The 16,565-nt window shown below is 26.9% G+C and overlaps 2 long non-coding RNA genes across 3 annotated transcripts in view; one reads left to right on the top strand and one right to left on the bottom strand.

The window, feature by feature from the left end:
* The window catches only part of LOC139427078 (uncharacterized), a 165,438-nt gene extending 149,519 nt beyond the window's left edge, over positions 1-15,919 (top strand). The window contains exons 3-4 of the long non-coding RNA XR_011638251.1: positions 7,963-8,265; positions 15,600-15,919. This is a non-coding gene — a long non-coding RNA (uncharacterized lncRNA). The remainder of the gene's footprint in view (positions 1-7,962; positions 8,266-15,599) is intronic.
* LOC122270570 (uncharacterized) overlaps positions 1-16,565 on the bottom strand; it is a 187,297-nt gene that overhangs the window by 153,040 nt on the left and 17,692 nt on the right. For both annotated transcript variants that reach the window (XR_011638247.1, XR_011638248.1), the window contains exon 2: positions 8,857-8,957. This is a non-coding gene — a long non-coding RNA (uncharacterized lncRNA). The remainder of the gene's footprint in view (positions 1-8,856; positions 8,958-16,565) is intronic.

Here is a 16,565-nt window from a genome sequence, read left to right as displayed (position 1 = left end):
TACTAAGCATCTAATTTCGCTAAGAAATATTATGTTAATATTTTATAACTTTTAGCGATCTTAAAAGAAAAGCAATGCCACAAATGCACGTTTCCTTGGTATGGCAGAGGTAGTTCAAATTTATTTTGGTCTGCAGACGAAATTAGACCAATTATTATTTTTTTGTATACAAAATTAAGCTAAGCTTAAAAAAATACGGTCATTATTATTTCTGTACCGCTAATTTTTTTTCACAGAATTTTTGCTGGTGGACTTTAAACAAAATTTATTAGAATGAGATGCAATTTGGTAAAATTTCCGAGTCCTCAAGATCTGAAAACGTTTGAAAAGTTTTTATTAAATAACAATTTTCGTGCATTATTTAGTCGATAGTCGAGAAAAAAAAACAAAAAAACAAACAAATATTTTTAGAAATGCAATTTGTTTTTAAATTTCAAGTAAGACTTATAATTCTTGAAGATTGAAAATGTTTTAAACTTTACTTATTTACACACTTTATTTTGTTTACATGGTGTTTAGTTCACTTTTTTATTTCAATTTTAATGCTGATTTATTTCAATAAGTTAAAACAATTTGAAAGCAGTAATATTTTTTATTTGATTGTTACAGAATTTCGCCTTTTTAATTTTAAATTAATAACGTTTCAATGAATCAATTTTAAGTACTTTATTTTAGTAGTGCAGTTATTTCATCATGTATTAGACATTTTAGCTTTTTAAAAATTTCTACATCTGAGTTCGCATCCTTTGCTTTAGACTTTTTTCCTTGATGTTTTAGATCCTTGATCAATACTGTCATTATGTTACAGTCAAGTTTACAATTTTTAATGGGTATCTAAGTAGGCAAAACTTTTAAATAATAACGAAATTAATTATTATTATTATTTTATTTTTACTTACTTTTCTACTGAGTGCAACAGTTGAATATTTTAACGCATGCTCTGCTCAATAGTGTTGTAGATCAATACAGAGATTTAATCTACTGGGCACATAACTAATTATTTTCTTCATTATATTTAATTCATGGACTTATTGCTTTTTATTATTTTTTTAGTGACGTTTTTATTCTTACTCTTTAATTAACTATTGTTAGACTTCCATAAGACTTGCGCTTTCATTTATAACCATATTCATGCTAAGTTGAAATTTATAAACAATTCATTTTTATTCTTACTCTTTAATTAACTATTGCTAAACTTTCATATAACTTGTGCCTAACCATATTCTGGTTCTTAAGAGGAAAATTATAAACATTGTTTGACTGTACATTAACAAGTTAATACGTTTTTATAATAAGCATTTTGAAACGTTGAACAGTATTTTAACTATTTATTTTTTGTAATGTGCTGTTTGCCAATACCGAGATAAAATATTAAAAGAAATATTAAATGTACTATATAATATAAATTATAAGTTATAAAATTAATTAATTGTTAAGTTAAATGTTGTGTTACAAGATTTCAATAAAGTTAAATTGTAAGAAAATAATTGTGTAAAATCCATATTTTAAATTATTTTTTTTTGACGGAAAATGCACACGTTTTGTTTGCCTGTATCGTAATAGAGGATAAATAATATACGACGTAATTATGAATCTTTTAATTTAAGAGAACAAAGACAGTCTAATTATGAGATCAAAACTTTATCTTATAATATTAAGAATTAAAAGTAGTTGTTTTAAAAATTACTCATATTTAACATTGAAGATCTAAGTAACTGTACAGGTAAAAATTGGTTAAATATTTCATTGTAAAAGCTTGTAAGTTGTGATTTTTATTGTTATAGTAAAAGTATTTAAATATACTATTTGTATTTAAGGAGACAATGACGCGTCACTTCAAAAGAACATAAATGAATCATTGGTATAAAATAAAATTTATGAAATTTTCAAATTATTATAATTATTTATTTAGTTCTAATTATTTAGTTATTTTAATATTATATAATTATTTAACAAGTTCATGCTTAAAGTAATTATAATAATTATTGCTGAACTTTTTTAAAAACAACTTGAATTACATCTCGCGCTGATAAATTAGATTCAAAATAGCGCTTTTTTTCTTTTCTTTTATTGCTTCTTCATTATATAGTTCTCCTGCATAAAATATCATATCCCAATGACGCGTTGCGGTAAAAGTAGTGGATAGGGGGCGTAGCGATCGTGTATCAGAAACGCATTTGATGTTGCCAAGGAAACCTACAAGAATAAACACGAGTTCCAGGAAATAGAATGACTTGTCGTGTCTCTAACTATCATCGAATCTGTTGATGGCACAAAATTTCCATTCATTCATGACACCGGTTTTTATCGAAGTATTAGGTGAGAAAATATTTTTGAAAACTTTTGATTTTTATGTCATTTAATTAATGCCATGTAAATATAACTTTCTATCGAAGAGAGTTTATAATGTTTTAAATATTGCCTTAAACTAAGTCCAGTTTTTTTATATTTATTTTTGCTTTATTTTGAATAAAAACTTTTTTCATTCTTAAATTAAATTTTTGAAAAGTTCTTTTCAATATAATCTCGAATAAATATTCTAAATAGAATAAAAATAATTCAATGAATTTTTTTGTCTATGTGCCTTTATATTTTAAATCATATTCATTATATAAATATTTTCTACTTATAAATTGTTAGATTGAAATTAATCATAAAATGATCTTATTGGAAAAATGAGGTCTAATTCTTATAAGTCAAATAATATATACATTTAATTTTCGTACATAATTTATCTACAGTAAATGCACGTTGCTCTATAATTTGCGAAAATAAATAAATAAATAAAATAATATTTTAGTGATTGTTGGGTAAAATAATGCTAATTTTTAAGGATATTGATCTTTTCGCTTAAGAAACTTATTTTTTTATAAATGATGATTTGCCGATTACAGAAATATGTTTTTATAAGGTTAGACGATAATCGCAAATTGTATAAATTTTTTTTCTATTAAGCGTATAATTTGGTTCATAATTTTATATTTTGAAGCGTCAAATGGCTTTAAATGAATTATATCTCTATGTTTAAAATAATTATATCTTTAATTATGTTTTCTCTTTTTTAATTTTCAACAAATGTAACTAAAACGAAACTTAAATTTCAACATTATACTTCATATTTTAATGTTCAAAAGAATCATATTTATTTAAGTGTATTTAGAATTTTAAACGTTGGTTTTAAATAAATGTGACTAATACATAACTAATATCTTTTGTACTAATTTTAACGCTATCTATCACAATTCATGTTTTAAAAAATCAAACGCTTTTAACCACAACTAAAATTATCAGCCTTTTCCTGCTCGGTTTCAAATAAATGTAGGTTCTTCAATTTCAATTCTATTTATCATATTTAAAGCTTTAAAACGTTTAATAGTTTTTTACAAAAATTAAAGTTTTGAACAAATTTTTTTTCTTCCAGATTTAATAAATATAACTAAAACTAAACTGATAACTTTTGTTTTTTAGCTTTAGTACTGTGCATGGGCCGGTATAGCCTGGTTGGCAAGGCGCTGGACTCACATTTATGAGAACGAAAGTTCGATTCCAGCCAGCCGAAGACATAAATGGTGACTGGTGCACGTCAAATCTGTCGGGTCATAAAGTCCTCCATGCCCCAATGCCTCTGGGCATACTTAATTGGAGATCGATTGATCTCTGGTTCAGGCCAAAATTACGATCTGTGGTTAAATGAATGGATGTATGAATGGGTCCAGCCTGTAAACGAGTGTTTTGTATAGGTGTTGCAGAAGCCGAATTCTTGGCCATAGATGGCGCCATTGGAAAACAGGAACAATCGCACCCCCCTCTGCCTTAATGGCCGACCACAACAACACAGTACTATGTATCATATGTAATATTTTTAAAAGTCGAATGGTTTTAACAAAACGTATGATTTTTATTTTTCAAATATTTTCTTAATATAGTTTATAGAACCATTATTTTTTTTGAAATATATAATTATTTACAGAATTAATGTTTATAGAGTTATTATTTTTACCCTTCATCCCAAAATTTTACCTTCATATTTTGAATCATGGCCTGTATTTGAAGCAGCAACACTGAGCTGAACTTGCTTATGAGTGCCGATTGAGACCTTTTACATACTTTTTCTTAAGAGGACGGAAAGTTTAAAGTGAGTTAAGGCAAACCTAGAGTAAGCCAGAAAGTTTCTATTGCTGAAAAAAAAAATGCAAACAAATTCCTGAACTTTCCCATTGCATAATCCTAAGTGATCCTCTCATAATTTGTTTTCAATTTGATAGTTTTTTTCCCCCTTCAGTATTAGAAACTTACTCTAGGATCCCACTTCTTCTATACATATGGAAGACGATGTTTTATCCCGTATTATAGCGTCCTCTTAATAGTTCAAGGAAAGTGAAAAGAAGCTTTTTTTTCCTTCTAGGATCTCACTTCTTCTATACATATGGAAGACGATGTTTTATCCCGTATTATAGCGTCCTCTTAATAGTTCAAAGAAGGTGAAAAGAAGCTTTTTTTTCCTTCTAGGATCTCACTTCTTCTATACATATAGAAGACGATGTTTTATCCCGTAATATAGCGTACTCTTTATAGTTTAAAGAAGGTGAAAAGAAGCTTATTTTTTACTCTAGGATCTCACTTCTTCTATACATATGGAAGACGATGTTTTATCCCGTAATATAGCGTCCTCTTAATAGTTCAAAGAAGGTGAAAAGAAGCTTATTTTTTACGCAGTACATCTCAACTCTTTGTTTCTTTAAGACAATAGCTTTATGGTTTTTGGTTGAAATACATTTGTACAATACTCTTTCAAATCCATGTTTGAAACAATGACAGGAAGACGTGACAGCATTACCTTTTCTGGACAATAGCTTTAAATTTGCCACTAACTTTTCTTTGATATTCAAGTACCGTCAGGTTTCAAAAAACCGGTTTGGTTGTAGATTTTGCTCATTATCATATAAGTTAGTTCTGAAAATTGATTTAAGATTATGAATGAAGAGAATTCTTGTTTAATGTCGCGGAAATTTGTTTAGAAGTAGTATTGATGATGCTTCCTATTTTTTCGTGCTCATGAATATATTAGCTGTTTAAAGACTTTCTTAAATTGCGTAGTGACGTTATTGATTATTGTAAATACGGTAGGTCAGTGAAACCAGTGGAAGAAGACTAGTTTTGATTGAAAACTTTTGTTTTTGATTTTATTAATCAGTTTTGATTTAGAATTTTTTATATTTACATCGAATCAATTATGATTAGTTTCCTATTTCAGTTGCATATATGAAATTATTTAAAGTAAAAGACCAATTAAAAAGAAATGGTAACTTTCTTTTCTTAAGTATATATATATATATTTTTAACTGCAAAATATTGAAAAAAATTAGAATTTATAAAAGTAGTATTAACTCACTACAGTATTAACACACAAAACAGTACTTACACACTAGTATAGACACACACTAATTAAATTCACAGCAATTAAATTCGCAAAAATTATTTTTTCCTAATATATTTTATAACATTTCTTTTTTAGCTTCTACACTAAAAACAAATTAATTTCTGTTATAAAATAAAAGGTATTTTATTGGTTATTACTTTCATTAATATCTTTATATTTAAAATATTCTACAGAAGGATCTTTGACTGAACAAATTAAGAACTACGGCATTCTTTACCGTCCATTAGTTTCAGATGTTTTTGCAGATGTCCCAACTAACTAATTTAATTTATATATATATATTTATATATAAATATTTATATATAAATATTTATATATAAATATTTATATATATATATATATGCCCTGAAACTGACCTGAAATGAGCACTAATATGTTTTTAATCATAACGTCAGTAAAAAGGACGTCTTTGAATTCTTTTAAAACTAATTAAGTTGCGAATATCATCTTAGATTTCTCGAATAATTCATTAAATTGCATTTTAGATTATTATTTTGAAGTCTTTCGTCACGTTTTTATAGTTTTTCTCCTTAATTATATTCATGAAATTAATATATTATTCCTTCTATAGAACCTGTAAATCCCATATCTGATAAAGTATATTTTTGGAATTTTTATTGTTTCTGCTTGCTTTTTATTTTTGATTAATACATTTTTTAAATATTATATTTTTTTAGTTTATATATCTTCTTTAATTTATTCTCTCTACAAGAAGAGAGAAATTTGTTTTGGGCTTTTAATTTTCGGAGAAAAATTTATCTTCTTGGCATAGTAGTTTATTTTGTCACTAATAGTTAGTCTAAATTTTAGTCTTTAAATTTCAGCTTTTTAAAACGCAAATATTTAAATTTCGTATTAAGAAGGAAAGTCTTAAATTAAAGTAAACCTTTTATTGCCAACATTGCTATTCATCTGCAAAGTAAAAATCGGAAAGAATTTATAACTAAAGATCTGTTTTAAGACTTTATAACTAAATTATTACTTTGAAACAGACAAATAAATTTTGCATGGAATGTAAACATAAAAAAACAGCAGTAAAAAAAGTTCGGTCTAATTAGTGAGTGACGTTTCGGTAATATTCCTTGATAGAACTTTTTAAAACTGTTTATCATCATTATTATTTTACATAACACCTTCAATTTATTCTTTCCCCAACAACATAATTTTATATATAATAAACTTTATTTTAGAACTTTTTAATACTTTTTTTTAAAATTATTTTTTTATAACTAATATTACTTAATGTATTAACTTTCTTGCAACAAGTAACTTATCTCTGGAAAATAATATTTTAAGTGTGCTTTTTAATTTTCTATAACATACTCAATGTTATTATTACAACAAAAGATATCTAATCTAAATCATATTTATTTTACAGCTTTAAAGCTTTTTTTAAATTTATTTTTATGACTAATATTTCTCTATACCTTTGATCCATTTTCTCTACAACAGGTAAATGCTATGTCTGATAAAGCACTTATAAGTGAATCTTAGATTTTTTTAAGTGTTTTTTTTTCTTTTCGTTTTATTGTTCTTTACATACTTAATTTATTTTTCTCACAACAAGAGATGTTATATATGTTTAATGAAATTTATTTTCAGACTTTTTAAAATGATGTTTGTATAACTAATATTTCTTTATAGATTTAATTAATTTTATTTATTACTAGTAATTACTCAATAAAGTTTATATTAACTTTTATAGAAATTTTTTAAATAAAATTATAAATTATTATTTTTATAGAAAATTTTTAATTCATAATTCATTGCACTAAATTTTTCAGCTATTAATTTGTTCTAGAAGAAGACAAACAGCCTATCATGGATTTTATGGTTTCATCAAACACTTTCCTGGCTGTTGCACACTTTATAGAAATACTTAAGTGTTCCTTCAAGAAAATATTTATCAAAATCGATTTTTTGCTTATCTTATTAGTTGCTCAAGAATATAAAAAGTAATACCGCAAAATAAAGAAATGACTTTCGAATCGACAATAAAATTTTAAAAGAAAATATCGATAGAAATTCGTTTTATTTATCTATTTATTCTGCCTTCACGAAATTTTTTAACTTAACTATCAAAAATAAATTGATCTATTCAAGATATATAAAATAATTATATCCATTTAGTTAGTCAATGCAGATATAGTAATTTAGTTTTTACTTTATTTCCTTTTATTGATTCCTTAAATTTTCTATGTCTGGAATATTTTATAGCAATAGTTTTCATAAAACTTTTATTGAATTATAAATTATACTGGATTTATTTTCCATTTTGTTTTGGCAGCATGTTTAAAATTCTTTAAAGCTATTTTATATTCAATAAGTTTTATTTCTTAGTTTCGTCTACAAGGAATCTGATAAATTTTTTTAATTAAGTACAATAAGCCAATTTGAACGTTTTCTTTAAATTGTTCATTTGTTTTCTTTATTTTTGTGTTATGGACTCTTTTTTAGACACTTTTATTGATTTATTTATTTTTCTTTTGCAATGTTGTAAGAAAGTGAAATTTTTCTTTTAGGAATTTGTGTAGTTCCAGAGGGCCAACAGCAAATTGTGTTTCTTTTATCCTTGGCACTGTAAGAATTCACAGATGGATATCAAATCGTGGATTCTTTGGTGCTAAAGATAACAAGAGGCGGCTTCTTCGTGGAAAGATAGTCAAAGAAGTTGTTCAAATATCCAACGAACTCCTCTTCTGTTATTTGGCACTGTCACATTTTTGTGTGTCTATAATTCTACAAAAATTGTGATAGTGTCAAGCAACATGAAGAGCGTTGAATCATCGATTCCATAACAGTGTTTTGATGACTTCTCATAGCAGGTCAGTATTAGTAAGTATCTACTTTCTTTTAAAAGGGGTCATTTCATAATATATCAGCATTGTAAAAAAGCGTCATTTCCAAAAATTGACTATATGTTTTTATCTGAACTAAAAGGCTCTTTTAAAATTGTCAATAGTAATTTTTAAAAAAATATACATATTTTCTACGTTTAAAACAAGGATATTGGGAAAAACACACGAGAAATCATCTTTTTTGGGCCTCCTTAAATTAATTTAAATGATGAAAAGAAAATATGTGCTAAAATTCAGGAGTTTGTTGAACTTTTTTTTAAAAAAAAGCGGCGGAAGAAAAATTAGAAATGTAAGAGATTGCCATAAAGAACATTTCTAATGCGACTAAAATAAAAACTGTTTTTAAGCGTCTAAACTTAATCATGAATAAAAAAAAAAAGTGAATACCGTGGTTTTTAATTGAAGCTCATGAAGTGACCTTTTTAATGATTTATAGATTAAAATGCTTTTAATAACTTTTTTAGAAAATACAATGTCATGCATTTATACGTCATAGAAAATAACTGAAATACACTTTGATTTTAATGCTATAAAAATGCCTAAAATTTCACCACCTACCTTCTGATACTTTCTCCCATTTCTTACACCAACATTTCTTTAGAGATGCCTTATGATGTTTAGAATAAACTCTTGCCTCCATGATGTTCAATTCTGAATCTCTAAAAAATTAAGAAAATATGTCATTGTTTCTAGCTCAGAGTGCTGCCGACTTTCATACACATGTTTGAAAAAGTTCTTGATCAATAATGAACGCAAAAAATTAGCTGTGAAATTTTGTTGTTGTTTTAAACTAAGTTATTTCTTCTCAAACTGTATAATAATTTGGGATTTCTTACATGAGTTTATAAAAGAGGTATTTTTCAAGGGTATATTTATTTAATTCTGCGAAAAATCTTGATATGGCACTTAATACTAACTCTAATTATTATATTGAAATGTTGCATTTTTTTAACAAAGTAAGTCAGGGGTTTCAGATCAATGCTAAAATTTCCATCTAAAAATAAAATAGCTGAAATATTTTGTTTAAAATCTAATGTCGGAAGTACCTTTCCTTTTGCCCCAGGTGGAAATGTTTTACAAAGAAAGATTATTTGATGAATTGTGACATTCATAAAAATTTATGAGAAAAATGTTGTAAAGATAAGGCATTGCCTATTTAAATCCCAGATTTACTCTGAGACATTCTAAATATTGAAAGATAAGAAATGCCCTAGTTTCTTGCTACCTTGATATTTTTTTGATCGAATATAAGGTTATGTACGGAAATTGTACAATCAATTAACAAATTATGCAGGGTTAGTAGTGATTTTTAAAAACTTAAGCTCATAAATTTGCATCTAATAGCTTATCAATTTTTTCTTATTTATTAAGAGGTTCTGAAATCATTTCACTTTTGGTTTTCAATTTTTTACACACTTTCAGGCTTATATTGCTTTTTTATGTCCTTTCTTAGAACTACTCTCTGAATTTGCGAAAATTTTGATAATATCTAAGTTAAAATAAAGTTTCTTTTTTCTTTTAACACGTTGACTGCCGCGTCACCCATATTCGGGTAACAGCAAAGTTTCTGATCGGGCAGCGTCTCCAGCGATGCTTATTTGACTACTAGCGAAGGATATTCGTATGTATTTGAAATGATATTTCCCAGGAAGTAGCAAAACTATTGAATTGTTATAAAAGTAATGCAAGAAAGATATATTAAGAAAATTATTGCGAGCTTCGTAAAAGCTTTCTTGTTCAGTGCTATTTGACTCGCTAAGAAATAAGTTTTCCATTTTTCTTTTCGAAATTTCATCTAATTAGGGTAAGAATTTTAAGTTATACTCCTCTTTTCTCGGCAAAGATTCAAACTGATCGTGTAAAGTGGCGAGATGAGAAACAGATGCGAAGCAACAGACACAAATAAACAGACATGATACCATGGAAACAAACGAAGAGAAATATTATTCTAAGAGCACCAGAGACTCGCATTATTAAAATATCGATGGGAGTACTTAGTAGAATATGCTAAGTATAACGGTACTCGTGGCCTGAATGAGATTTCACTGTAAACGTGTGAGACAGTCAAGTGTTAATTGAGTGTGATCCCAGTATTTTAATTTAAAAACTATGTAGATAAGTTCAAAATTGAAGGAGCTTCAAAAATTCTATTTTTTCCCTTTCATGGAGTATGAGCAGGGTTGCTACGGTATTTGCCATGTTATGTTTTTACCATGGTTTTTACCGTTTGAGGAAAAATTTGTTTTTCCCACGGTTTTAACTATCTATAAAAAATATATTTATCATAGAGTTTTTACTGTTTCGTAAAAAGAAACATGTTTTTTTTGCCATGAGTTTTCTACCTTGAAAGAAAAGAAGAAAAGACATTTAAGGCAGTATTGAAACTAGATTTAGAACATTGTTCAAATATTCTTTATATGATAATTTTAAGAACTAATGTTCTAAAAAATGTTCAGGGGTCGTAGTTGTCCTGATTTTTTAGCTCTTTTTTCTATTATTCCTGATCCGTTACAGAGCTCTATCATGACTCCTCAATCATACAGTAAAAGCTCGATGTAACAAGTACAACATAATATAAGAAGTTCGCTATTACGAAAGTTCTCCAAAATGCTAATATTAACTGTAAAAAAACTTTATGTTTTAAAAAGCTATAATTACTATCCTTCCTTGCTACAAAATTTTGAACAATTTTTGCAACATTTTTTGCGACAATTTTCCGACGGTTAAGTGAGCAATATTGCACAAATTAAAAATAAATAAATAAAAATCATTTTATTTATTTCTAGTATACAGAAATGAAAAACGAGCATCATTTCTCTGTTTGCTTTAAACCCTAATATTTATGAAGCAAACACGTGTCAGTAACTATCAGTTATCTTCCTAAAAAGAAATTCTTTCTGTTGTTTTTGGAAATCCCGTTAAAAGAATGCGCCTTTTGTTTACTAATTATTGAAATCAACAAAATTACTTCTCACAAAAACTTGTAATTACTTTTTTTGAGTTTCAATGAGATATTTTGTGTTTATTACTCGCTGTTCATTTGTCTTTATGATGGGCTTTTTTGTTGAACAAAAATAGAATTATTATTAAACCGTATGCTCAGGTGTCATCCAATTTTGTATTTCTCAGTTATCAAAAATTAAATAGTGTCTACCTTAAATATGTACAATATTTGACTGAAGATAATATAAAGAAGGTTATAGTTTGTCTATAGTAAGAACTCCTCTCGCTACAAAGTCTAAGGTCATCTGCAGCATGGAAACAGGAAGAGCGCATTTCAGGGAGGGGAGTTTCAATGGTAGATAATAAAAGAAGTTTACCAGATTGACTGACTCAGCTGCCAGTAGGAGACTTATTTAATCTGATTCAAGAGCTTTTTTAAGATTCGCACGAATACTTCTTTCTTGACTTAGAATTATGCTCTGTACCCAATCGGTTGCTATTTTTTAAATACAAAGAAGAAGAAAATATTGATCCGGTAAAAGTGAAAATGCTTAAACTTATTAACTTATATTTATTATTTTAAAATGTATAAAAAGTTTTGCTCAAGATAGAAGACAGTTGATATTATAGAAAAGAAAGTTAAAGAGAAAAAGTTAATGGTTGAAAAATAGAAAAAAGAGCTTACTAAAAAAATTATTTTTGAAAAACTTTTTCAAATTAGAAACTTTTAAAAAAGGTAAGAAAAAAAAAGGTATCGAACACTCTAAACAAGTAACACAACAGATCAGAGAGAAATATTCCCCTTCTCTCGCCGACCTGAGCCTAAACTTGTCCTAAACAGTGACCCTACTTGACATAATTGAACCTCGTAACTATAGTCACCGCCATGGATCCAGACGAATGATTGGGGACTTCTTACTTTAGACAAACTATACACAGACTCTTGATTCTTCTGCATGGATCTTCTTGACAGAAAATCTCCTTAATTTATCCGCTACAGCGTTCTTTAAATAATGCCTCTCTAGAANTATATATTAGTTTAATTTTTCTTCATATTTATTTTTCAGACTGTTTAAAGGCTTATCAAATAAGTTAAATTAAGTTTGGGGACATAAAGTGAGTTATTCAGTTCTTTAATTAAAAAAATATAATAAGAATTTCTTTATGGAAAAAGATTATTCTAAAATAACAAAAATGTTTTTGAATTTTTGGAATGAAATATTAGTTTATTAGTTTTGATTATGTCTAAAAAAATGCCCCTGAAAGTAGACTTTTAAGATTTAGTTTTGTAAATTACAAATTATTTTAACTGTTCTTCTCTATTTTTTTTAAAGAAATATCCTGCACTAAAACAATTTTGTCTTTTCGTATTAGAACTAATTTTCTTTTTGGCCATTAAGATGCCTATTTGTGGCATTGATTATATGCTGTTTATCATATACTGATAAATAAATTTACCTAACTTTTGGTCAAAATAAAGCATTTATATAATTGTGGTCTTGATAATGACAACTTTTAATCAAATTGACATTTTTATCTTAACTTCTAATGCTCATTGTTGTTCATCTCCTTATTTTAAAAATATTCATACTTAAAAGAAACAGCAACATTTTTTTATACTTCTATTTCATTTGAACAAATGATTAATTTGATCTTTAAAGTACACAATAAAAAACCGATGATCGGATCTTCACGTTCTGGGATTTAAAGGGTAGGAGGGGGTGATTACAAATATGCGAATTAATTGGTGCAGATGATATTTTTAGATAAATTAAATGCAAAACTTACTTCCTCTAAATAAACATACCTTTTTTTTATGGAATTGGATTTCTGACCCCAAAATATAGGGGGTAGCAGCAATCTGGGAAATATGGCCCCGATAATTTGGTCAGGAGAGCGATCCAAAGTTTGACCCCGTAATGTTAATTTTATTTTTCGCGTATTTCACGAGAACTTTTTAAGTGAATTGAAAATTTTTTGTACACATTTATTAAATTCGTTTATACAAAGATAATTTCATACAACATATAATACAACATATATTTCATACAACATATTTCTTAAATATTTATTATTTTTTATTATTTTATTTAATAATTGTCTAAATTTTTTTTAAATTGTATGGCAAACATTTTTACATCATTTAAAAGAATGCAAATTAATAAATATCAAAATACAAAATTTGAGAGAAATCGGTCAAATAGTTCTTAAGGAAGCAAATTTGATAAAGTTGTATTTTTGAAATTTGGTTTCTCAGGAACTATTCGACCAATTTCTCACAAATTTTGTATTTTGCCTTTTAAAATTGAATTATTGAAAATAATGTAAAAAATTGTATACCTTACAGTTCAAAGTCTTTTCGACTATTATTAAATAAAATAATAAAAACCAATAAATATTTACAAAATGTTATCTTTTACATGGAATTATCTGTGGATAAACGAATTTTATAATTGCTTGCAAAAATTTTAAATTCTCTCTAAAAGTTCTCGATATATGTTGAAATACGCCCGAAGTAAAGTAAACATACATTGCCGTTATTTTCCATAATTCGATGGTCAGAAATCTGAACACATCGAAAGAAAAGCATGCTTATTTAGACAAAGTACGTTTTTGTGTCCGATTTTGTAACTTGAAAAGAAAAAATTAAATCGGTTAAATTTGAGAAACAACTGTTTCCAACCAATTGCATTGTTAGAGACCAGTTTTTAAATTAATTCATTGCTAAAATAACTTATCCATTTAACTAGTACTTTTTATTGTCTTCGGGAACTTTGATGTACATAAATAATCTAATACTATTTTGAGAAGTTTCATAATTTTTCATGTATGATTTTAAACGATTAGAAATGTTTTAATATATTAAGCTAATGCGTCAATATAATAATGTTGTTTTCTATATTTAAATAAAACTAATAATTAATTTTCATTTTAACAGTGCACTCCACTATTCAATATTACAACCATTTTTTTTATCTGTTTCCTATGCTTTTAATTTAAAGAAAACATAGGAATTTAGAAAGCTAATAAAATTATTTAAAAAGTTAGTAAAATATTGAGAAATTATCCGCTTGCTGAATTAGCTGACTTTGAGCAACCTTTTTTTCAGTTTATACTAATCTGGTATTAATTTTATTCCAAAATATTGCTTTGGTGCTTATTTTAACTTTAAAAATAATGTAGAATTCGAACTTTTTTGTCAAAGGAATACAATTAAAAAGTTAATTATAAAAATAAAGAAGAAAAAATAACTACGGCTGATAAATTCAATATTTTTTAAATATAAAATTGCGCTCCATTTCATGAAAGGAAAAAATAGAAAGTTTTTGAAAATTGATTCAATATTTTCCGTGAAAGGGTGTGTGCAATAAAACAATGAGCACCCGGAGTGACTTTTTATTAAATAATTGGATTTTGACTTACAAATCTTAATGGGTTCAATCTTAAATGCACAATTCAATGTACAAATTAATGCAGATAATATTTTAAGGATATAATAAATTACGAAATCAGACACAAAAACGTACTTTCTCTGAATAAACATGGATTATTTCCTCTGATTTGGAATTTTGACTCTCAAAATATGGATGTTAGGTAGCCGCAATCAGGAAAATATGGTCGCACTAGTTAAAATTGGAGGGCAGTTCAATGTTTGGACCTTTTAATGTTAATTTCAATTTGAACGCATTTCGCTAAATCGCGAGAGATTTTTAAGCGAATCAAAAGATTTTTGTATACAATTATTAAATTCGTTAATCTAAAGATAATTTCATTAAAAACAAATTTCATAATTGAAGCGGTCAATGTTAAAAGGGAGTATGTAGCATTTTTACTAAAATATGCTTTTTGTTGGTTTTGGAATTTGTACTGGTAAGCGCAATGTTCAGAATTAAAACTACCATGGCTACATCTCGAGCAACTTCACCCAGTAGTTTTTGTTCATTTTTGAAAAGGGATATGCTTAGCCCATTTCTACAATGACTTGATATAACTATAGTAGCAGTATATCATGGGGAATCGAATAATCGAGAATTGATTACAGCAATCGATTACAATAATAATTATTAGGTTACAGTTTGATATCCCGAACATTCTCTTTGGGATGTTCCTCTGCAACCAGAGGACGCTCCGCCATCTTCATAACTGATTTAAAATTCAAAATATAGAAAAAACCTAGAGTTAGACACGAAGACAGAAAAGAAATATCAAAATGAAAATAAATTATGAGAAGATAACTTAGGATTGCGCTATAGAAAATTTCATTTTAGTAACTTGTTTGCATAAATTTTTTTTTCATCAATTGAGCAGGTTTGCCTGAAATCACTATTTATTTATTTTTTTTAAAAATTTTAAATTAGTGATGGAAGTGAAAGAAAAATTTGTGACGAAAAGTTTCTCTCATGGTATAGCGTCCTCTTGAAGCTTATCCAGCTAGACGTGTACCCATTAACAGAAAAAAATTGGATGACCTGAGAACCCTTTCGAACTATGCTGTTGGTTAAAACTTCTATGCAATATTGAAGAGATGGCCAAAGACTCAGTTACACGAATTCTCAGTGAATGAGACTGGATGAACAATTTCTGTACATTCTTAATATGTATTTATGATTTGTTATCAACTCTTATAATGTGTCAAAATATTTGTTTGGGGAATAAAATTATTGCTCTTAACATAAAAGGATACTTCATTACTTTTTCCTTTCTTTCTATTTTTTCTTTTTGTTGCCAATGTTAAATGGGGCTGAATTTCAAAAATGCACAGTTCCAACAGCTATACCTATTTCTTGATATCAAGTACAGAGTAATTTTCTAGACTGCTTAAATCCAACAATTTTAAAGCAGTTAAAACAATCTTTCCGCAATTGACACAGCTTTTTTCGTTTTTCTCGAAAGTGCAGAATTGTAACATACCCCCCTTTAACATTGACCGCTTCAATTATTAATTACTTTATCTGAAAGTAGTCGCATTATTTTTTTGTTGTAATGCATAAAAATGTTTACACCATTATAAGTGTGTAATTTTAAGTTACAAAATAAGAAATTTGAACGAAATAGATCGAATAGTTTCTGAGTTAACAAATTTCAAAAGGCGTTCATTTAAAACTTGATTTCTAGAGAACTATTCCACCAATTTCAATTCAATTTTGCATTTTGTCATTGAAAATAACATACTTAACAATGTAGCTATGAATAACATATTAACCTTACAATTAAAATTTCCTTCATTAGATAAAATAAACTATATTAATTATTATTTTATATGGAATTGTATTCGGATAAATTAATTTAATAATTGTGCGCAAAAACTTTTTGATTTTTTTATC

Source organism: Parasteatoda tepidariorum, chromosome X1 (genome assembly GCF_043381705.1).
Source record: "Parasteatoda tepidariorum isolate YZ-2023 chromosome X1, CAS_Ptep_4.0, whole genome shotgun sequence".
Classification (NCBI taxonomy): domain Eukaryota; kingdom Metazoa; phylum Arthropoda; class Arachnida; order Araneae; family Theridiidae; genus Parasteatoda; species Parasteatoda tepidariorum.
Note: the sequence above shows the minus strand (reverse complement) of the source record. Positions and strands in the feature narration are given on the sequence as shown.